The sequence below is a fragment of the Rana temporaria genome, chromosome 2, assembly GCF_905171775.1.
Source record: "Rana temporaria chromosome 2, aRanTem1.1, whole genome shotgun sequence".
NCBI classification, from domain to species: domain Eukaryota; kingdom Metazoa; phylum Chordata; class Amphibia; order Anura; family Ranidae; genus Rana; species Rana temporaria.
In genome coordinates this window covers 396825520-396850710 of record NC_053490.1, presented here as the reverse complement: position 1 = coordinate 396850710, position 25191 = coordinate 396825520, and the positions used below count along the sequence as shown (strand labels likewise).

Below are 25191 nucleotides of genomic sequence, written 5' to 3'. Positions count from 1 at the left end.
ACCGGCAAGGAAGGGGTTAACTTCAGGGGCGATCAACGGGTTAAATGTGTGCCTAGCTGGTGAATCGGTGTAGTGGGGAGGTGCTTTTACTAGTGAAAGATGTGAATCGGTGTTCCTGCTTTACAGAAACACAGGATCAATGCCTTCTGTACTGACAGATCAGCAATCAGCCTTGTTTACACAGGCAGACTACCGCTCTGTCAGTGTAACGAACAATCAGCGGGTGACACGGACATCAGTCTGCGGGACCCACTGATCAGCTCCTGTTGTGTAAAAAAAACAGTGGCGCGCCCTCACCACAAATACCCAGAAGCGCAAAATCATGTTGTGTGTGTGTGTGTGTGTGTGTGTGTGTGTGTGTGTGTGTGTGTGTGTGTGTGTGTGTGTGTGTGTGTGTGTGTGTGTGTGTGCACGCGCGCGCGCGTGTATGTTTAATGTATGTGTGTATATATGTACACGCGCGCGCGCGCACACACACACACACACGTGATTCTGCACAGCGCAGATGTCCTGTAGCAATAAATGTGCTATGGGGGTGGTCAGCAATTGGTTATAAGGGCTGTACACACCTGCACTCTGCTTCCTGGTCTCTAGTAAATCCTGGACACAAGTTTAGAGGCTTCTTCCCTCTCAATGCTCTTCAAAGTCTCTGGACTCAATAGCCCAACCTGGGAGTTGGAAAACCAGAGGAGAACTGAACAGCCAATTTTCTCTGCTCAGAACAGATATTCTGGAGGCCCTCAATCTGTACCCGAGAGAACCCTGTGTGTCATTTACCTAGGACCTAAGGACTGGCACTGTTACAGTATCCATTTATTGTAATAAATGTGAGTTAGAGACCTTAGATTGTAAGCTCCTTGAGGGCCAGGACTGATGTGAATATATAAAAGTGCTGCGTAAATTAACGGTGCCTGTAAATTTAAAAAGATATATAAATATATATATTTTTTTATTAGACACCAGTTCTAGTCTACTAAAACAGATAGAAGCCACAAATGTATGTATCATCTGTACACAACAAATGCATTTTCTGGTCTGATCTAATATTTAGGATTTATCAATCTGTCATTGTATGTGGTCATAATATCGTCAACTGTATTGCTTGGGGGGGATTGGTTCAGGCAATAAACAGCTGGTTCTTTACTGGAATGGCAATTAGCATGTAAAATTATATTTTATAAACACCTGTTGGTCTTAGTTGTTGGAAGTGGTGTAGTCAGTCAAAAAATAAGGGACCGTCTATTTTGGCTGTTTTTGTAAGCCAACCTGTCATGGGCATAACTATTGCATTTTGGCTACTTGTTAAACTTGAATAAAAATGATTGAAACAGTAAAACAAGGGCCCGTTCACACTATGTGCGGAGACTGGAGCTCTGCACCCGATTTAGTACAATTCACTGCAACATTCTGTGCGCCCCATGCTCACCACAATGCTGTTGCAGATATACTGTATTTTTCTGCAACCCATCAGATGGCACCACCGGTCACAGCAGCGTATCACACCCCACTGCTGGGATGAGACTTGAATGAAGTGGAAATTTGTGCACTCAAAGTTTGAAGGGTAACTGAATGTTATTAAAAATGATCTTTCCTTTCCAATCTGCAGCTCTGTACATTTCTGTAAAATGCAATATGGCTACCTGGTGGTGTTCTGTACACAGATGGTGTACAGCACACCTCCCCCCACGTATGTCATTTCCTGTATGTGTGATTGGCTCACTGATTTTCACAGAAGTCTACACTAAGATACAAGTCAGATTTTAGGCATCCCCTGCAACAAAAATTACATTTTGGGGGAGATACTCCCAAAGAAAAATCACATCTAAACGCTGCAATCTTCCTCATAGCCCTGCAGGTGCAGCAGCTAATTGATAATTACAAAACCACTCCCATACAGATTCACTCTGCATATGGACACGGACAAACTATTATTTCTCCAGAATCACAAAAGTTCGAAATCTGCAACAGCACATGTTCTTTTTCCTCAAGAAAAGTTCCCCTTAAAAAAAAAGAAACATTATGATGAAACATGGCACCACCTGGTGAAACCGACACCAGCCTGCATGTTAAATAGAATGTTTTAGCACGCAGGTAGTGCGAATGGACCCTAAAGTATTGTAGTAATACATTTACGCATAAATATGCAACATGAATTCATCAGAACCTAACATAGGTCAAATGAAGATTAACACAACAGTGATACTGTAAAACCAGGAATTGCTGTCCTGTTACTACAAAGAATATTGTCCTCTGACTTTTAAAATTGTTGTAAACCTCGGAAATTAAATATTCCTCCATACTGTGTATTTGTCTCAATTAAGAGCATTAAGTATCATTTTAGTCTGCCACTTTATTCTTCTGCCATCAGCATAAATCAATTCGGACAAGTTTTCCCGGCAGAGAGAAAAAAGGTGACGGGGAGGGAACTTGAGCCGATTGACAGCCATAGTTCTGTTCCTGTGTGCTGTGTGAAGAGGGGTGTCTCTTCTCTCCAATCAGCTCTCAGAGCTCTCCGTACTGAGCTCTCTGCAGAGTGTAACTTTAGCTCTATGCCCTCTTTTTTTCTGACCAGCTTCATAATTTTTGTACTTTGAACAGATCTAGAGAAAACTGCAGCCAAACAGGTACAACTTATGTAGGAGGATTTGTTGTTTAATCTCTGCATCACCTGTGGCCAGTCACTTCCCTGGGTATATGTAGGGGTTCACAACCACTATAATGCACGCTTATCAAGTGGCCAATTTTTGAACCTCCAAATCATTGTTTAACTGGGTTTTCTGAGCCCAATGCCCCAAAGTAATGCTCAACTATAAATACCCAAGATTAGACAAATGGCTACCACCATCTTGGTTCCTGGTTGGAGAAAAAGGGATGCAGCTGTAAGTCCTTGCATTGTGTGCATTCTCTTTTCTGTAGTGGTCATTAGACATGTGCATCAGTTTTCGTCCGAATTTCAGCTATTTTCGTTATTGTTTTAACAAAACGAAAACGAAAGTGCAGAATACGAAAACCGAAAGATCCGACATAAACAAATGCTTTATTTTCGTTTTCGTCGGTCGAATGTGCCTAACCTTAACTCTATTAGTCCAAAATTATTCTACATAGAGAGAAAAGATTTGACATAGAGACAAAATATTCGACATTATAGAGAAAAGATCGCTGCTGGAATTGGGTGGGGGAAGTAAAATAAAAATAATGATGATGATGAATGTTATTGGCTGATTGTAACCAAAGAGGAGGAGCAGTAGAACTAACTTGACAATTTAACATGGACGAAGATTCGACGAAGCATCGAAAAGCATACAAACGTAAAATCTGTCATTGAAGGCTTATCGTGTCTGTCGGAAGTTCTAAGAAGATTCGACGGAGCAGCTAAACTGTATGATGACGCAAATGTACATTTCTGGTCAAATGCTCGGCCCATAGACTAAAGAAAAATTCTAATGTTGGTTGACTAGTAATAATAATAAATATAATTATAACTAGTCATACAAACATTAGAATTTCGGGAGTAACTAAATAAATGTATTTTTCGGACGAAAATGAAATTCCGTATGCTGAGCAGTTCCTTGACAAGGCAATGTTTACAGTCTTGCCTTTTAGGGAGATCAATCTCTTGTCTCACCTTTACGGAGGGAGCAGCTTGAGGGCATTGTGCCATCTCAGCCAGCAACTTGGCAGAGAGTCAGTATTTGCTATAAAACTAACAGATGTTGTTTCTCAGCTTGAATATCACACATTGGAACAAGTGAGACATCGCTTGAGAAGTAGGTTTCCCACACTGATCATAAGGTTATTTTAATTTATTAGGTTTCAAAAAATTTTTTTTTTTTTTTAGATCTTATTAATTTAAATGTTATATACTGTGTGCTAATGTTTTAACAGACTTATGATGAGCGATCTTTTACAATGCATCAATGTGGGGTGAGAACTATCAGTCCTTCCTTTGGGAGGGGAGCCTGAAACAATCAACTCACCTGAAACAATGTTACCAGCCAAGTTCAGGGTGTACTTACTGTGTTACCAAGTAATATCTAAAAACATGTTCTTTGATAAATCAGGCATCCCCTCCCCAAAGAGTACATTTTTGCTTTACAGTTTACATGATGGAGATGTAATAGAGATGTTTAGCTATACCGTATCTTCTCATGATTTACATTGGTCACAGACCGACAAAAAAGTCGCTGATGATAGACTATAACAAATCCATTGAGCGATAAAAAGAAGGTATCGAAAAGACAAGAGACTACAAATTGTCCCCAACTGTGATCTTTAGGTGAAGACTGGCTACCCTAGAGGAAGTCCCATTGACTGTCCTTACTATTGAAAATCTCTATGAAAAACAGGACCGATACTTCTATTGGCCAAATGACGAGAGAAAAGTTCTGCTTCAATTGGAATTAAAGGCAAAGTTCACCTTTAGCATAAATCTGCTTAGGTAGATAAGGGGTGTCTGTAGATACAAGCTGTGCAGCTTTGACCAAAGTTGAAGACCCTTGCTATATAGTGGGGGGAAATAACTTGATCCCCTGCTGATTTTGTAAGTTTGCCCACTTATAAAGAAGCAAAGAGTCTATAATTGCTATCATAGGTGTATTTTAAATGATAGAGCCCGAATATCAAAAATCCAGAATAAACACATAAAACAAATGCTATAAATTAAGTTGCAGTTCAGTGATTAAAATAAGTATTTGGTGACTTAGGGCCAGATTCACAGTCCGGCGGCGCAGCGTAACGTAACCCGTTTACGTTACACCGCCGCAAATTTTCCGATTTAGTGCCCGATCCACAAAGCACTTACCTGGAAATTTGCGGCGGTGTATCGTAAACAGGTCCGGCGCAAGGCGGCCCAATTCAAATGGGGCGGGTACCATTTAAATTAGGCGCGCTCCCGCGCCGGACGTACTGCGCTTGCTCCCATAGCAAATTTCCCGGCGTGCTTTGCGCAAAATTATGACGCGCCGACGTTTTGTGAATCGCGACGTGAAAAAAAGACTTGCGCCGGGAAAAAGATTTTTTTTAAAAAAAAATCAAAAGCGACGCGGGAAAGACGGGCATACTTTAACATGGTGGAGTACTTTTACACAATGTTAAAGGTGCCCTATCTTTAACATTGTTGAATGAATAAGCACTAAGTCAGTGCGAAACGTCGGTTATCCTCCTGTTTCTGTTATCTGGTATGTTTTTGCTGTTCGTTTAAATAAAGACAACCTGTTTGGTTTGGAGTGCGGCCATCCATCCTTCATTTTACGCCAATGCGTGCCCTATCTTTGCGACGGAAATCTAACACTCGCGACGACGTGAAAAATCTTTGTGGATCGCCGTAACTCCTAATTTGCATATCCGACGCTGTATTACGACGCGGACGCGAACGCCCCCCAGCGGCGGCCGCGGTATTGCATCCTAAGATCCGACAGTGTAAAACAATTACACCTGTCGGATCTTCTGGCTATCTATGCGTAACTGATTCTATGAATCAGTCGCATAGATAGAACAACAGATACGACAGGTATGTTGGTGACCAGGTTTGAACACATCTCAGGAGGGATTTTGGTCCACTTTTCTCTACAGAAAGGGCCAGATTCTCGTAGATTGGCGTATCTTTGTTCCGGCGTAGCGTAGCCTATTTACGCTACGCCTCCGCAACTTAGAGGGGCAAGTGCTGTATTCTCAAAGCACTTGCTCCGTAAGTTGCGGCGGCGTAGCGTAAATAGGGCGGCGTAAGCCTGCCTAATTCAAATGTGGAACAGGGGGGCGTGTGTTATGTAAAATAACCATGACCTGACGTGATTGACGGTTTTAACGAACGGCGCATGCGCCGTCCTTGGACATATCCCAGTGTGCATTGCTCCAAATACGCCGCAAGGACGTATTGGTTTTGACGTGAACGTAAATGACGTCCAGACCCATTTACGGACGACTTACGCAAACGACGTAAAATATTAAAAATTCGACGCGGGAACGATGTCCATACTTAACATTGGTACGCTGCATGTACGCCACCATACAGCAGGGATAACTTTACGCCGGGAAAAGCCTAACGTAAACAGCGTATCTGTACTGCGTCGGCCGGGCGTACGTTCGTGAATTTGCGTATCTAGCTGATTTACATATTTCTAGGCGTAAATCAGAGTACACGCCCCTAGCGGCCAGCGTAAATATGCAGTTACGATCCGACGGCTTAAGAGACTTACGCCGGTCAGATCTAATAGAAATCTATGCGTAACTGATTCTAAGAATCAGGCGCATAGATATGACGGCACAACGCCGTCGTATCTCCTTTGTGAATCTGGGCCTAAATCCTTAAGGTTTCATGGCTGTTGCTTGGCAACTTGAAATTTCAGCTCCCTCCATACATTTTCTATAGGATTAAGGTCTGGGGACTGGTGCCTTGGTGGTACGTTTTAGGTCATTGTCCTGCTGGAAGACCCATCTACGACACATCTTCAGTGTTCTAGCTGAGGGAAGAAGGTTTTCATCCAAGATTTTGCAATACATGGCCCCGTCCATTGGCCCCTCAATGCAGCAAAGTCTGTACCTTTAGCAGAGAAATAGACCCAAAGCATCATGTTTCCACCTCTGTGCTTGACTGTTAGGGATGTTGTTCCTAGGGTCATAGTCAGCATTTTCCTTCCTCTAAAAAGAGCTCAATTTTGGTTTATCTGACCACAGCACTTTCTCCCAATCCTTCTCCGAATCATTTAGATGTTCATTGGCATGACTGTACATGTGCCTTGAGGACGGGGACTCATGTTTGTAGGAAGAAAAATGCTGGACTATAACCCCAAGAACATCATCCCTACAGTCCAGTCCAGGAGGTGGCAACGTTATGCTTAGGGGCAGACTGAATTTGCCTCATCAAGGGGCCAATGGATGAGGCCATGTATTGTAAAATCTTGGACAAGAACCTTCCTCCTTCAGCCAGAACACTAAAGATGGGTCATGGATGGGTCTTTCAGCAAGACAATGACAAAAAACACAATGCCAAGGCAACAAAGGAGTGGCCCAAGAAGAAGCACATTGGGGCCATGGAGTGGCCTAGCCAGTCGGTCTCCAGACCTTAATCCTATAGAAGATTTATGGAGGGAGCTGGAACAGTTTCCAAGCGACAGCCAAGAAACCTTAAGGATTTAGAGACAATGTGTAAAGAGTAAACCAAAATCCCTCCTGAGATGTGTACAAACTTGGTAACTAACTACAAGAAATGTCTTACCTCTATGCTTGCCAATAAGGGTTTCTCCACCAAGTACCAAGTCATGTTTTGCTTGGGGACCAAATGCTTATTTTACTCACTTAACTGCAACTCAATTTATAACATTTGTATTGTGTTTTTTTTTGGGGGGGATTTTTGGTCGATATTCTGTCTATCATTTAAAATATACCCAATAGTGCATAGACCCTTCATGTCTTAGTAATTGGGTCTTATTATTGGGTCTTACTAAATCTGCAGGGTATCAATTATTCTCCCCCTGTAGGTGTTTACCACATGAAGCCTGACAGAAAAACGCCCAGACAAAGCATCCCCATCCTGCTTTGCAGCTCTAAGAGATTTACAGCTTTTACTGTTAACCTTCAGTGTCACAGGAGTTTTTTCTCCAATTCACACCCCCTCATATGCGCATTCTCTCCTCTGATGCAGCAGGTCTGAGCTCAGCCTGTGAGGGTGGGGGTGAACAGTAATGGCTGCAAGTCTCTTTAGGCCAATTCACACCAGTGCGTTGATCTGCATTTTAGCGCAGCTGTAAAATGGTGATCAATGGAAGGACATTTAAAAAACGAACACCAGAAAACCAGAACATTAGGGGTGTTGAATATAAACCGTAGCATCGCGAATCAGCTGTCCACGATTCTGCATCGATGCTACGACCGGCCTAATCGATTGGCGGATGACATTCCGGCTTGCCCTGCCTCTCCTGGGGGAGCGCTCCCAGTGTGCTCTAACTTACAGGTGTTACACTGTGCATGCTTTTTAAAAAATATGTAGCTACATACCGCATTTCAGAGTGCCCCTCGGCACTGATGCGACTGCCCGGCCTGCCGCTCTTCTCCCGATCTGACAGCTACAGGGGGCAGGGCTGAGAATCCCCTGCTGACGTCAGTCTGGATAAGAGGGGAGAGCGACGAGCCAAGCAGTCACATGAGCACGCTCAAATGCAGTATGTTAAAAAGCATGTACAGTGGGGCAGTTAATGTACTGTAAAAGGGGATTCAATAAAGGCGTTCGCCTAATGCCTGCAAGTAGAGTACATACGAGTTTGTACTCTACTTACAACTTGTACTGGCTCTGTGCTGGGAGTTCAGTTTGGCTTCCCCGTTCGCGCCCTCCACTGTGTTAACTCCTAGCGTGCTGGAATGTGCAAATATGGAAGCCGAACTCCCAGCATTGAGCCAGTATGGTGAACTTCAAAGGGTTGTTTGTCAGCTGCGGATTCCATCAACCTTATCCTCTCGGCAGGTGCGTGTTTCCCCCTATGTGAATGCATGTACCCTACATTTGATTCTTCCAGCCTTCAGTTCCCCCCCACACCACCACCAATTATCTTTGAACTGTACCTGCAATTTCAATATATTTTAGCACAAGTCAGTGTGAATTGGCCATTAGCAATGTCCTATCACAAAGCCAGGGTGGAGTTATGGGGTTTTATATGTCCAGCTTCATGCAGTAAATGGCCTTCACTTATAGCAAGGACATTTTTTAATTTTGGTCAAAGCTGCACAGTTTGTTTTTATTTATAAACATCCCTTATCTAAACTAAGGCCGGCCATACGTGGTGGAAATTTATTTTCTGCAACCACGGAAGCAGTCCCTGCCGTGAGAAGACAATGATCATCACTAGCAGCAGCTAGAGATAATCTTAGGAATCCGGCAGGCTGGTTTGTACCCAAGTTGATCGATTGATCAACTTGGTACATTCAGCCTGCCCATTAACGGTTTGAATGTTTGCCGGTTCCTGCTGAACCGGTAGAGATTAGAACCGTGTATGGCCGGCCTAACTCTTCACATCCAGCTGTTTATCTGTTTCTCAAAACGGTTACATCCAAGGCATGCCGTGAATTATAACTGGTACAGTTTCTAGTGCGATTGTGTTAGGTCTCAATAGAACCGTCAAGCCATCAAATGCGCAGCACCTTGGCAACTTCACATCAAACAAAAGCCAACGAGGCAGCATTCTTGGCTGTAATGTTAAAGGGTTTTACTCCACTTTCATTCCAGCAGAAGACTCACATGAGGAACAGGGGCCATCTATGGCCAGCCAAACCTTAAAGAAATGAATCCCAGGGTAGCAATGTATAAACATTAGGTGGAACCGAAATTACAGTAAACGAAGAAACATTACATTTTTGTAAAGCACATGGATAGAGAAACTCATGTGTGGTGGAGATCCAACCTTTGCACTTTTACTATGAACAAAACTTTTTGTTTGCAGACACATATCCCTGGGTACATACTGTCTTAAAACATTCCTATCACTAGGTGCACAATCGAAACCCATCCCATCTGCCTCTATAGCTGGCCATGGATGGATGGATGGATTGAAATTCCGCTGGTTCAGCAGCGACTGGCCAAATTTTGATCCATGTGTGACAGCTTCTGCTTGACACAAGTTGATCCAACGATTGACTCCTGTCATCGAACTGCAGCTGCTGAGCAGCGTATTCAGCTGGACGGATTCCTCTGTCCACCTTGATAGTGTTGGTGGAGGAAGCCACGCATTTTTTCTTTTGGTTCAGCCTGCTGGCTAAATGAAAAAATAAACTGTCCATCTATGTATGGCCAGCCTAAGGGCTCTTTTACAAATGCGGACCATTTACGGATGAAAAAGGGACATACATTGATCCCTATGAGATTGCGGGGGTCAGCAGATGAACATCCGCTGACACTTGGTCTCATCCGGGTCCGCAATCCTCCGATTCTGCAGACAGAGGAAAACCCTATTTTTTCATCTGTATGCGGATCGGATGAACACAGACAGACGGTCCGTGTTCATCAGATCCCCCCCATAGGGGAGAGCGAAGATCTGACAGGGCGCCCTGTCATCCGCCGGCTCAGCGGGGATCAGCTGAGCGGACGATTAGCCCAATGTTGCAGTGCCACTTTCCTCAGAGGTAGGGTCAAAAGTGTTTAACCACTCTGAGGATTAATCCCTGTGAACATTATATAGATCAGGGGTCTCCAAACTATGGCCCTCCAGTTGTTCACGAACTACAATTACCATCATGCCTAGTCATGTCTGTGAATGTCAGAGTTTTACAATGCCTCATGGGACATATAGTTCCTTAACAGCTGAAGGGCCGTAGTTTGGAGATCCCTGATATAGATGAACACACCAGGATGTAACGTCAATGAGCACCTTACACCATACTCTAATGAGGCAGGGGGTGAAGTCATGCCACCTTTAATACTCATTCTATGCACAGTACAAACAAGAAGTGCTCATAGAGGTTAGCTGTGCTCCTCAGAAAGTATGTTAAAGCAGAACTTCACCCATAAGGGGAAGTTCTGTTCCTCCTCCACCTTCCTCTAGCATATTTGGATTTTTTTCTTTTTTTGGGGGGGGGGGGGGGGGGAGTGTGGGTGACTAGAATTTGCAGGTACCCACTCCTGCTCAAGCCACCTATGTGTTCCGAGCAGATGTCCCCCCCCCCCCCCCCCACACCCCCTCTCACAGTGTGCAGTCACAAGGAGTGACAGCCAGCTTTACACAGTTAACATGTCGGCACCAACGTGGGCATGAAAACTGGCAAAGAGCCAGCCCAGGTGAAAACGGCACTGGATCATTGGAGAGATAAGTGTTTACTAAAAGTCAGCAGCTATGTTTTTGTAGCTGCTGACTTATTTGTGAAAACCTGGCTGAAGATCCTCATGAATAATAATGCACTGGCCTGTAGTTTCATAGCCAACTCAACTTTTGCACAGCAATCTAAAACATTTAAAAGGGTAAAACTAGTTTAATTGGGGGGGGGGGGGGGATTGCAAAAAATAAAATAACAATTTATATATAATTATTTTATTTTATTTTTATTAAAAATTTCAATCTGCAGCGGTGTAATTTTCTTTAAAATGCAATGCAATGCAATATGGCTACCTGGAGGTGTTCTGTACACATTTCTTGCTTGTGTGATTGGTTCACCAATTTTCCCAGAAGTCTGCACTAAGATACAAGTCAGATTCATGCATCATCTCTAACAAAAAATGCAATTTTTGGTGGGATACTCCCAATAGGAAATTGCATCTAAGGCTGGGTTTACACTAGAGAACGCAGTGGCTCACAGTAGGAGTCCGGTGTGTCCAAATTTACCGTTTCAGGTCAGATTTCAGCCCGAATTCTGGGCTGAATTTGGTCCCTGAAACTGACAAAAAGACGCACAGGACTCCTGTGCAATTCGCACCGGAGCTGCTGCAGAGATGTGTGAACCGGCTCCATAGAGAGTCGCTCACAATCTTCTACTATTCGAACGCAGCCTAAAGCCCCTTTCACACTGCCACGACTTGAAAGTCGCGCAATTTTTCCACGATTTTAGGGAATGCCTGTGTAAAGTTGAGGTCTATGGACCTCAACTCGCATTAAAGTCAGACCAAAGTAGTGCAGGGACAACTTGAAGTCACACATATATGTAGCAAGGTCCTGTGCCTCCTTCAGTCTAATGAGAACCTCCAGGGCCAAAGACAGCTGACATCCTTCTGTATGTGGTGGGTTCTGAGGCATGGTGGGTGCAGAGTAGTTAAAGTTATTGGGCGCCAGACACTTCTTGCATGCAAAAGAAAGTTTATTTCTCTCACTTTTTTGGGGGAGAGAGGGTTAGGGTCAGGACATCCTTGGAAAGTTGCAAGTTCAATTGGCAGACTCTGAGACTTCAACGGGAGGACAGCCATGCAGGGAAAGGCATGCAGCAAGACGCCATATCTGCATGTGCAGAAATTCTGCCTCCTATGGCAACAATCTTTAACAGTTCCTAACACAAAACGCAAGTCCTTTCACTTCCACACTTCAGCCCACTCAACTAGACGATTCACTGCCACCGAATCCCTCGAGATCCTCCCATCTTAACAGTAGTATCTTCCTCAAGCGTCACCCCCGCTTCTCTGCTGGGTCCCTAGCTTGGCACTCTAGATACCTCTCAAGCTTCACCCCACTGGCCTGCTCAGTCCCTGACTTGACACACAAGGCTGCTCTGCAAGCATCACCTCCACTGGCTGGGTCCCTGGATTGATACCCACTGAAGTTTTCCCGATTCATTTACTGTCCCCAGTTGGTGAGAATACTGCTCCGGTACATGCTTCAGTTACTCACTGTGGTCCCTGGTAATAAAGTTGACAGTTCCTTACTGGCCGAGGCTTCCCCTCTACTTTCGACCACGAGAGGTTCTCCGGCCGGCAGAACTGTCACTTCTGGTTGGACTGCAAGCCACAATTCCAACCCTGCGCTGCTCTCTTGCTTCTGGATAGGCCCTCAGACAGTCTAGCAGCCAGATGTGCCCACAATAGGCCCAATCTCCAGCCTAGCAGCCCAGGCAATACAACACACGTCCACCCAGACAGCCTTCCAGGTGGCACAGAAACCTGATCACCTGACTCCACCCAAATATATAGGTTCTGCCAGCAGGCCAAGGGATTCAACAAAACCCCTGCCCATTGGCTGGGATACCCCATATACCCATAATCTGACCTTGCAGTGCCCCTCTCATATCTAATGACACCAGGTACCCGGCCACCTAGAGGCAAAAGAGAGAAGTGCAGCAATAACAGACTTAGAGTGAAATCAATTGATCCCTAACAATAAGCCATATACCTGGCAGGTACATTTAGGAGCAACCCTGCCTAAACACAAGGTTGCTACATATATGAATGGTTATCATTGGAAATCATGGGGGGTACAGCTTGTCATGCAACTTTGCACTCTCAAGTTGCAGGACAGGTCACACAAGTGTGAAAGGGGCCTAAAGGAATGCAGACCAAGCAATTTTTCTCAGAGTCCTGTAGGTGCAGAAGCTGGTTGATAATTACGAAACCACTCACAATAGATTCCCTTTAACACATGGACACAGATAGTCTGTTTTTATCTATCCGTTGAAAGATGAAAAACTGGCATTGATGCATCTCTACAGTATATAAAAACTGATGTGAATGGATGATCATCCAATTACATGAGTTAACTCAAAGGGGAATGTTTTTTTCCGCAACAAAAGTTGAGATACTCTAACTTTTTTTTTAAACATATGGTTATTGTGCGTATAAGCCCCATAGTTTCCTTGCGTATATCTCTTTGCATTATATAAGGCACTACCAATCTGTCTATGTTTATATGCATATTTGAGGCGCTTTCCAACTAGGTTTTTTATTTGCGGGAGTAGAGAAACTGTTTGGAATGTCTCAGACTGTATCACTGCATATGCAAGGTAATTTTAGGCCAAAGTGTTTTTGTTTTGAATAAAAGAAGGCTTAAGGCGCCTTTCACACGGGCGGCTGTTTTGCCGCAGATAAAAGCATGTTTATGTTTTGCTGAAATTCAAGACTCCAGGCACAGCGGTCAGCTGCATTTGTACAGTGCTTTTAGCTGTGGTTGCGTTTAGCCACGGCACGATATTGAACGGGGATCCGACTTGGATCCCTGCCAATACCAAGCACTGTGTCTGGTATGAATCTTGAGGGGGAACTCCACGCCAAATTTCAAATAAAAAACGGCATGGGTTCCCCCTACACGAGCATATCAGGCCCTTGAGTCTGCTATGGATTTTAAGGGTAACACCATACGCCGAAAAAACGGCGTGGGGTTCCCCCAAAATCCATACCAGACCCGTATCCGAGCAGCAGCCCGGCCGGTCAGGAAAGGGGGTGGGGACGAGCGAGCGCCCCCCCCCTTTTTAACCGTGCCAGGCCACATGCCCTCAACATGGGGGGGTAGGTGCTTTGGGGCAGGGGGGACTCTCTGTGGCCCCCCACCCCAAAGCACATGTCCCCACGTTGATGAGGACAGGGGCTCTTCCCGACAACCCTGGCCGTTGGTTGTCGGGGTATGCGGGAGGGGAGCTTATTGGAATCTGGGAGCCCCCTTTAATAAGAGGGGCCCCCAGATCCCGGCCCCCCACCCTAGGTGAATGAGTATGGGGTACATCGTACCCCTACCCATTCACCTAGCGAAAAAAAAATGCAAGAAAAACACACTACACAGGGTTTTTAAAGTAATTTATTAGTCAGCTCCGGGGCCCCCCTCTCTTCTTCAGCTCTTTTTCGAGGGGGGGGGGGCTTCTTCGATTTGTCTTCTGCGGGGGTCCCGGTCTTCACCGCCATCTGGTTCTCTTCCGCCGGGGGGGGGCGCTTTCTTCATTAGCTCTTTTACAGCGGCCCCCTTCCCGGGCTTCTTCGACGTCTTCTGCAGGGGGGGTCCCGGTCTTCACCGCCGCCTGGTTCTCTTCCGCCGGGGGGGGGGGGGCCTTTCTTCTTAGCTCTTTTACAGCGGCCCCCTCCTGGGCTTCTGTCGCCCTCTGCCTCTCTTCTTCGATGTTGACACGTGGCTTCCTCCCAATGTAATGCCGTGTGCGCGGCTTGCAACGATTTATATAGGAGTCTTATGAGGTCACAGTTCCATCATGCTCCGGGTGCACGGAGCATGATGGGACTGTGACATCATAAGAGGCCTATATAAATCGGTGCGAGCCACGTATTACAGGGTTGTCCCTCATCAACATGGGGACAGGTGCTTTGGGGTGGTGGGGACCACAGGGAGTCCCCCCTTCCCCAAAGCACCTACCCCCCCATGTTGAGGGCATGCGGCCTGGCACGGTTAAAAAGGGGGGGGGGCTCGCTCGTCCCCACCCCCTTTCCCGACCGGCCGGGCTGCTGCTCAGATACGGATCTGGTATGGAATTTGGGGGAACCCCATGCCGTTTTTTCGGCATACGGTGTTCCCCTTAAAATCCATAGCAGACTCAAGGGCCTGGTATGCTCCTGTAGGGGGAACCCATGCCGGTTTTTTATTTGAAATTTGGTGTGGAGTTCCCCCTCAAGATTCATACCAAACACAGCCGACACAGTGCACTGCGATTACCTGCGGTTATGTGCCGATTAGCTGCGGGATTTTGCAGCTGGACGCATTGAGATCTATTTTTTCTATCCGCACAAAACTGTGGGTAACAAAACCACAGTTAACCGTAGTGTGTGAATGATGTCATAGTGTGTGCTTCTAGCTGCAGTAAAATCTGCAGCTAAAAGCACCATTCTATCCAGCCGTGTGAAAGGGGCCTAAATGCTCCAATTTTACTTTGTCTTGAAGGCACAACAGTGAAATTAGTGCTGCACTCCTGTGTCCCACATTCAGCTGACAGAGAGCTGAAGCCCATTGTCGGCTGATGTCACAGAGCCGGGCCAAGCTCTGCAGGGATCCAGATAATGGCAGGATATGCCCAGATGGCTGACCAGCCATCCGTTCCTACCCTCTCCGCAGCCTGGCGTTCCAGTGAGCAGTCACCAGCTCCCTGCCAACTGAAAAACAAGAACTGAGCGATCAGTGGTCTTTAACTGAGCACAATTTAACTGCTTCCCGTCCACCATGTAGCAAAATGACGTGCGCAAAGTAGTTAAATTATCCTGACTGGATGTCATTTGACATCCAGCAGGATAAGCCATGGGGGAAGCACGGCGTGGCAATCGTTGGCATGGTGTGTCAGTCTGACACCACATCACCGATCTCGGTGAAGAACTACCGATGTAGGCCCTTTACCATGTGATCAGCTGTGTCCAATCTCAGCATAAACAGTAAGAGCAGTGTATTGGTTTTTCCTCCACTCGTGATGACAGACGCGAGTAGAGGAGAGCCAATCGCCTGCTCTCCTGACAGGGGGGGTTCGATTGATAATCAGTGCAGCCCCCCCCCCCCCCCCCCCCGAGGATGCCCACCCAGGACCACCAGTAATGCCTGCCAGTGCCGCCCAGTGTCACCCATCAGTGCTGCATATTGGTGCCTCATCATCAGTGCTGCCTTATCAGTGACGGAATAAACTTACTTATTAACAAACTTTTATAAATGAAACAAAGAAAAGCTTTTTTTATTCTCTAAATATATTTGGTCTTTTTTTTTATTTGTTTAGCAAAAAACTTAAACCCCATTGGTGATCAAATATCACCAAAAGAAAGCTCTATTTGTGGGAACAAAATGATAAACAATGTTGTTTGTGTACAGTGTAGCATGACTGCATAATTGTTAAAAATGCAACAGCGGTGAAAATTGGCCTGGCAGGAGGGGGGGGGGGGGGGTGCCCTGTATTGAATTTGATAAAATAGTCAGCAGGGGACAGCTGCGGATCAGATCAATGCTGCAGCCTTCTAGGTGAGCATATATGTCTGTTTTTTGTACACTTATGTTTATCTGGTATTGTATACTTTGTTTCTTTTGACAGCAGATTTTATAGAAAGTTATCTTGCATGCACAATTGACAAAAGTTGACTTTTTTTTTTCCCAGGGACAGGTTCAGAGCACCTATTCTAATTACTGAAGATAATGTCTTGGAGGATAGTAGGGTATAAATAAAGAATGTACTGCTTAACTGATGAATATTCAACTGAAGAAAATGTTCAAGGCACAATCTGGTCCTAAGCCAGAAATCTGAGAATGTTGCTGGCTATACTTTAGCGTAAACTGCAGTAAAGAGTCCTCATAATGCAGAGGTTTTGTACTTAATGCTGATGAAACAAATCCCACCTATGGGTTGATAGCAGAATTATTTCCTTATTTTTTTATGTCGGCAAGTGGTTAATACACATTTCACAGACCAGTGTACTACTGCCATGCGCTTTGACCTAAGACGACTGGAAGCGTAAGCAATTTCTTTATAAGAACAATTCCCTTTCATGGCGCTGCACTGACACACAGTGACACATGCAGATACTGCATCCAAACATAAAACACAGGAAGGCAGACAGTTACCTCCACGTATAATAAAAAGCCAAAGTTCAGCCTCAAAATACTTGTTTTGTTAAAACCGAACTGCAGCCACCTAGCCAATGCAGCTAGACTAGTGCGTTTTCTGAAGATGTCATCCCCATGTTAATAGATGACCTTTTCTAGGCTTTAATGTCTATTCAATTAATGATTCCTGCCAAATTGTCTGGCTGCAGTGGTATTACAAGCTTGTGTCTGAAGGAGGGATTCAGGAAAACAGAGTGCCCGTGCCCACTCACTGAGGCCCAATACATGGTCTGTAAATGTGAAGCTGCTACGAACACCTTGTAATGATACTTAAGCCGCCCTCCCATGCACAAGTAGAATTTCCATTCCTAAAAAATTTAATTTTAACAATGTACTTTTGATTTTCCTTTTGCTAGTGCAGTAAATTTGTTGTTAGTTTTTGTCCATAGTGATAAGAAAATGTGAAGGAGCAGGATGGAATATGCTCTTGAACAAAGAAATCTATAACAGCGAATGTTGTTTTCTTTCAGGAAGATCCATTTACTCCAAATCTGTTAAAAGCAAAAAAATGTTGAAGTACCTTTGTTAAAGTGGAGGTTCACCCTAAAAACTATTTTCTAACATTACATTGACATGACTCTCGACAATGACAGTATGCCGTTTTTTTTTTTTTGCTGTACAAAACCTTCGTACAGCTATTTTCTTCCCTGGCTTCTGGGTAGTGAATCCTGCAGGAATGGGCGTTCCTATCCAAACGGCGAGACGGCCTTTATGGCGCCTGCGCACCGCCATTTGGCTTCTTTCGGCAACTCGTGACGCTCCTTATGCGACGGGGGGAGGTAGTTTTTGTCATCACGTCAATCACCTGCTGGATAGGAACGCCCACTCCCGCGGGATTCGCTACCCGGAAGCCAGGGAAGAAAATAGCTGTACGAAGGTATGTACAGCAAAAAAAAAAAACGGCATACTGTCATTGTCGAGAGTCATGTCAATGTAATGTTAGAAAATAGTTTTTAGAGTGAACCCCCGCTTTAAAGAGTTACTAAACCCAGGACCCTGCATTCATATACATCATATCTGGTCCCCCACAGTACACAGAACATGGAAATGCAATAATTTTAGTAAATATAAACCGCTAAATACCTTTCCCCATCAGCAGTTAGAGCAGACTTATATCTGTGTCCAGCCATGCACTGGTTAAAGATTGTAGGGGGAATTTTGTGACTGGCCTATGAGACAGTGACCCTCTGTCTGGACAGTGCCGATTGGCTCTGTGCTGATGACATGCATCCTCCCAAGAAAATAAAAACTTCTCTAGCAATACACACCAAACTGAGCATGTGCAGCCTGACTCCATAGACTGTTATCCGGAAAATGTTAGGAGTTGGTGGAAGGAGGAGAGGATCAGAAGATACAGGATCCAACAGCCTTTTTACAATGTAGAGGATTAACCTCTTAGGTTCCACAGTGAGTATAACAAGCATGCTTTACTGCATATAAAACAGATTTTACGGTTGTGGGTTTAGTAACACTTTGGCTGCTATCACACTGACGCGCTTTGTAGATGCTATATTGAAAGAGCCTCTCCACTTACTCCAATGTGAAAGCCCGAGGGCTTTCACACTGGAGTGGTGCGCTAGCAGGACGGTAAAAAAAGTCCTGCTAGCCGCATGTTTGCATCACTGTAGGAGCGGTGTATATACTGTTCCTAAAGCGCCCCTGTCTATTAAAATCAATGGGCAGCGCCGGTGGTTTTAACTCCTTTTACAGCAACTAGCGGGGGTTAAAAGTGCTGCAGAAAAGACAGCAAAGCGCCGCTAAAAATAGCGCAGTTTTAACTCCGACGCCCCCAAAGTAGCCTTTAAGTCATCAAACTTACTAATGAGAATTTTTGCACAAACGTTCTACTAGAGCAGTGATGGTGAACCTTGGCACCCCAGATGTTTTGGAACTACATTTCCCATGATGCTCATGCACTCTGCAGTGTAGTTGAGCATCATGGGAAATGTAGTTCCAACATCTGGGGTGCCAAGGTTCGCTATCACTGTACTAGAGTATGGCCAGCTAAAAAGGGCCACATTCACCTTTAGGAGCATGTTACAGGTCATGCTCATATTTAGGGTGTAACATGTTCCTATCTACCCACCTCTCGCAGCTAGCACTCCCCTCTCTGATCTGCCGTTACAATTTGTAAACGGCACATCTGTGAAGGGCTCCCCCCACATGGCCTTGTTATTCATTCAGTTTCCTGTATATGAACAGACTACAAATATCATCAGCATTGCAGGGGACAGCTTGTAGCTTTCAATGAACTGTGAGGGTGCTGGTGAACACTCTGGTAGGTCATTGCTTCTTCCCGTCATTCAGTAACTGCCTGCCCATATCGGTACATATCGTACCTGATCTGTTGATCATGAATGCAACGTAAAAAAAAAAAAAAAAAACCTGCATTTATTTATTTTTACAAAAAGGCCAAGTTCACATACTTTTACAGGGGAAAATAATGCATTTATTATTTTTTTCACAGGAGCCTGCAGAGCATTGCACCCACAATCAGTGGACCGTGGGTGCAATGTCAGGCTCCTGCAGACCCTGCCAACAGCTTTGTTGCCCATACCTCTGTACAGGCTGTAATTTTCAGAGAAGTAGGAAATGACAATAGACTACGAGGATGCTGATCAGCGCCCTTGTAGTTCACTGAGAACTACAGTCTGCTGCAGTTACAGACAAGACTTGTAGTTTGTTCATTCATAGATCACGGATTTTTGAGAGCAACCTCCGCCCACTGTCACAGGGAGAGAGGACCTGGCAGTGGGAACCAGGTTACTCCCTGAATACGGGTGCAACATGTTCCTAAAGATGTACAGTACCTATCCTCACAAGAGCATCTGTACACAGTCATAGATATCCCCCCCCCTGCATGGGCTGCCATTATGGGAAGTGATTAAATATTACCTTGAAAGGTTTTGTAAAGTACATTTTTACAATATAGCGATGTATCAGAAATAGAACTTTACGAGAGTGGCTACCAATTACCTTTAAAGAAGGGTTTGACAAATTTGCTTGGAATCTAGGAGCCAGCTAAAAAGGTTAGAAGCCAGGAACGCACCCCGTCCCGCCGAGCTCGCGCAGAAGCGTGAGTAGCGCCAGCATATGAAAGCGGTGTTCAAACCACACGTGAGGTATCGCCACAATTGGTAGAGCGAGAGCAATAATTCTAGCCCTAGACCTCCTCTAACTCAAAACATCCAACCTGTAGAATTTTTTAAACGTCGCCTATGGAAATTTTAAAGGGTAAAAGTTTGTCGCCATTCCACGAGCGGACGCAATTTTGACGCGTGACATGTTCGGTATCACTTTACTTGGCGTAACATTATCTTTCACAATATAAAAAAAAAATTGGGCTAACTTTACTGTTGTCTTATTTTTTTATTCAAAAAAAGTGTATTTTTTCCCCAAAAAAGTGCGCTTGTAAGACCGCTGCGCAAATACGGTGTGACAGAAAGTATTGCAACGACCACCATTTTATTCTCTAGGTTGTTAGAACAAAAAATATATATAATGTTTGGGGGTTCTAATTAGAGGGAAGGAGATGGCAGTGAAAACAGACAGGGAAAGCTCCATTCGCATTGCTGGTTGTCTTGTCATACCAACGGCCACCACAAGATGGCGCCAGATCACAGAAGGAAGCCTAGGCCTGCAGAAGGCTGCAAAGCCACGGCCTCAATTACCGGCCAGCGCGGCCCGATGCGATCGTGCAGCGGGGGAGGTGGGGGCGCACGGAGACACAGGATACCCCAGCTGTGCCACCCCAGGCGCCAGGTCGCCAATTCTAGTCGCAATTGCGACCTGGCGCCTGGATTTTGTCAAACCCTGCTTTAAGGACTCACTTGAATGGGTGCCGAGATCCATCTTCTGTGCCGTGCGGCTTTTCCCCCTGTGTGCATCCACCTCAGAGTTTTTTGAAGGCAGCCCATAGAAGTAGATGCATGGACACAGTGGCATGTCAAAATATGACATGGGGACAGGAGCTTATGGATCCATGCACCCACTCCTGCCCACGTCAATTTTTAACATGCTACTATGGCAGTGCAGCCACTGAATCTGCATCCACTTCTATGGGATGCACACAGGTCCAAGGTGGCTGCACACACATCAAAAAGCGTCCCAGTGCCCATTTGAATGAGCCCTAGAGAGTATCTAAATCAAAAGAACAGAGTATTGCAGCTTAATGGTCCTTTGATGTGGTGGTTGCTTTAGTTATCTTTTTTCCAATTTAATTTTAACCTGGTAATTGTGCCATTATCTCACTTACTGCCCTAGGGTGACAACCGTACTACATCACTGCGAACCAAGATGTGTGGGAATGAAGTCCTGTGCCCAGCGCTGTGAGTGCTGGAGTGGAGGGGAGAAAGTCTATGCTCCAGGCAATGGTAGAGAGTGATTAGGTGTCCCGAGAGACACACGCCAGTCAAAATCTCCTGTATGACGGTGAATGGCAGCCTCAGCCCACCAGGCCATGACCCAAACACATTTCACTCTGCCCAGCGGAACATACTCATGGGGGTACTACATCACCGGCCCCAAGGACAGGAAATGCATAAGGCCCCTTTGACATGGGCACCGTTTTAGTTCAATCATCAGGGAATCGGTTTACGGATTATATATTACATTTATTTTGCATCTGTTGAGTAGATATAATAAAACGCTTTCCATGACGTGTTTACCAGATCAAAAGGGTGAATTTACATATACTTCAAATGGGTTTTAAAGGCTATTTTTTTCAATTAAAATAATATGAATCCATAAAAACACACACAGCATGGCTCAGTCCCCCGACTCTCTGCTCACAGGATTTGACCGACAGCACCAGGAGCTGATGGTTCTCATTGCTGCCTCTCTGTCCTGTGAGAGAGGGGAGAGAACCACTGCAGACAGGCATAGCACTGGATCAAGTGAGGACTCAGGTAAGTATTTAGGGGGTGAAGAGCCAATACATATACTGGAAAAAAAATTACATTAATGCAGGGAATGCATTAAAGAAAAAAAATCCATGTTGAACCACTTTAATATTTAAGACAAAATAGGCAAATGTTTAATCTGCAGGGAATGTTGCATCACAATCTGCTTCTTATACAGAGAAAAAAATAAAATGTACAAGCAAAGCTGTATGTATTTCAGAGAGGTAGCCGAAAAGTGCAGAAGAATGAAAAGTGGCCATACATTCCCTGATCAAGATCATTTCAGCATCACCTAACCAAATTAAACTTTGCACCAGATTATGATTATTAGCTCTTCAAAACATCAGAAGCAACCGTTTTTGTCCCCAGAGATTTTGCAACCTTTTGGAAAACCTCCAAAGGCCGAATTTCCACGTGAAGTCTAGGATCACACGGAATGAGGCTTTGAAATGGCACGATTAACCCCTTAACGCCCGCCGCACGACTATTTACGTCCGCAGAATGGCACGGACAGGCAGAAGGGCGTCTATATACGTCCTTGCCTTCTAGCGGGTGGGGGGTGTGATCAGGACCCCCCCCCGCGCGCTGCGTGGGGGTTCCCTCGGGGAGCGATCCGGGACGACGGCGCGGCTATTCGTTTATAGCCGCTCCGTTGCGATCGCTCCCCAAGGCTGAAGCACGGGGAGAGCCGTATGTAAACACGGCTTCCCCGTGCTTCACTGTGGCGGCGTATCGATCGAGTGATCCCTTTTATAAAGGGAGACTCAATCGATGACGTCAGTCCTACAGCCACACCCCCCTACAGTTGTAAACACACACTAAGTGAACACTAACCCCTACAGCGCCCCCTGTGGTTAACTCCCAAACTGCAACTGTCATTTTCACAACAAACAATGCAATGTAAATGCATTTTTTTCCGTGAAAATGACAATGGTCCCAAAAATGTGTCAAAATTGTCCGCCATAATGTCGCAATCACGAAAAAAATCGCTGATCACCGCCAATAGTAGTAAAAAAAAAAAAAAAAATAATAAAAATGCAATAAAACTATCCCCTATTTTGTAAACGCTATAAATTTTGCGCAAACCAATCGATAAACGCTTATTGCGATTTTTTTTACCAAAAATAGGTAGAAGAATACGTATCGGCCTAAACTGAGGAAAAAAAAATGTTTTATATATGTTTTTGGGGGATATAGCAAAAAGTAAAAAATATTGCATTTTTTTCAAAATTGTCGCTCTATTTTTGTTTATAGCGCAAAAAATAAAAACCGCAGAGGTGATCAAATACCACCAAAAGAAAGCTCTATTTGTGGGAAAAAAAGGACGCCAATTTTGTTTGGGAGCCACGTCGCACGACCGCGCAATTGTCTGTTAAAGCGACGCAGTGCCAAATCGCAAAACCTGGCCTGGGCATTTAGCTGCAAAATGGTCCGGGGCTTAAGTGGTTAAAAGCCACATCAGTGCAACTTCAGGTGTGACTTGGCTGACATCTGTGCAACTTCAGAGGTCTATGCAAGTCGCACCTAAAATATAGCAGGAGCTACTTTTTCAAATTGGTGCGACACCACAAAGTCACCACAAAGTCAGTGTCGCACCAATTTGAACAGTTCCACTGCTGACAATAGGGTGCGACTTGCCATGCGATTTAACGGTGTGAACGGGGGCTAAGAGTAAGAATACGATTTTTCACTGCACACAACTTATATGTGTTTATCCGTTAAATTAACAGAAAAGCAAGGCAAATGCCCCATGGTACATTGGGATTTGAGCAAGTATAGGAAACTCTTGCTGTCCTTTAAGAAATATGAGATCTGTCTACAGCAGCTTTTAGATGGACTAAAGGATGATCACAACAGGAAAGTCATCCCCCCCCCCCCCCCCAGAATTCATTTTGATCTTTCCACTAGCAAACAAGCCTAAAGGTAAAGTGTTTGAAGTATTTCTTAAATAACCTTTAGTTACATTATTTAATGGCGATTACTATTAGAGCAAGATTACTAAAGCACACTTTTACTCTTTCAAATCACCTTATTTGTTCTGTATTTATGCAGCAAATAAAAGAAAAAAGGAAAAAAACTTGTACGCCATATAAGAAAATCAGCAGACTATGTGGGCCTGCTTGATGCTGGGCACTTTAGATGGCTTATGGCTGCCACCTTTTGGTGAAGGGTGAAACCACTTCCCTAGGATTTAAAGGGTTGATGCTGCCATAAATATTGAACACCAAATTGCACAAAAAAAAAAAAAAAGGGAGCATTTAAGAAGCTCATTTGTCAGTCAGCTGTACACCTTCATGTTAAAGTGTAGCAGAATTATAATTGCTCACATTTAAAGTGGAAATTAACACAATAAAAAAAAACTTCTGACAGGTAGGGTTTTTATGACCAGGAGACCCTGCTGGCCTCTGTCAAAAATACTTCTTCCCTGCCTGTCAGAAGCAAGAGCAGCTCAGTAACCAATGTGACTGCTGTGTGCATGCGCAGAAGTGATGTAATCACAGCCCACCCATTCAAGTGGGCGAACACAGCAAACCCAGAAAGAACATCAGGAGATGTAAATGTACATGAACAGAAGGAGCTTTAACAGTGCATCACTGGAGGGCATAATTTGACAGGCAAGTCTGTCGTATTGTGCTTTTTTGCGATGCATACTAGCACATTAAGGCGTAAAGCTCCTATGGGCCAATTTATTTAGAAAACATAGTGCCGTTTCATTCTCCTTTAAAGTGGTTGTAAATCTTAGACATGAAATATGAACAAATAATATCCCTCTGTGTACTTGTCTCAATCCAGAGCAACAAGTGTGATTTCTCTCTGTGGCTTCGTTCCTCTGCTATGAGTCACTTGATAAGTTTTCCTGACACCAAGAGAAAAATGGTGAACTGGGAGATTCTGTAGTTCAGTGGTTATCAACCCTGTCCTCAGAGCCCACTAAGAGGCCAGGTTTTATATGTATTACCTTGGGGAGATGCAGACTAGAATACTGCAATCACTGAGCAGCAAATGATATCACCGGTGATGTATTTCAGTTATCTTGCAAACCTGGCCTGTTAGTGGGCCCTGAGGACAGGGTTGATCCTGAGGAAAGGGTTGATAAGCTTAGCTCTAGCTGATTGACAGACTCAGCTCTGTTCCTGTGTGAAGGGAGGGCTCAATGAGCTCTGCAGAGTGTGACTTTAGTTATCCGCCACTTTTTTTCTGAACTCTCAGACAAGCTTGAAAACGCATTGCTCTCATATTAAAGTGGTATTAAACCCTTCTTTTTTCCCAGTGAAGTGACTATCCTCAGGTGATACAAGTTGTATCTGTAGCCCTCCCTTCTCTGC

The 25191-nt window shown here is 44.7% G+C and overlaps 1 protein-coding gene across 15 annotated transcripts in view; it reads right to left on the bottom strand.

The window, feature by feature from the left end:
* The window catches only part of CASK (calcium/calmodulin dependent serine protein kinase), a 407679-nt gene that overhangs the window by 274648 nt on the left and 107840 nt on the right, over window positions 1–25191 (bottom strand). The gene's annotated exons all lie outside the window — the stretch shown is intronic.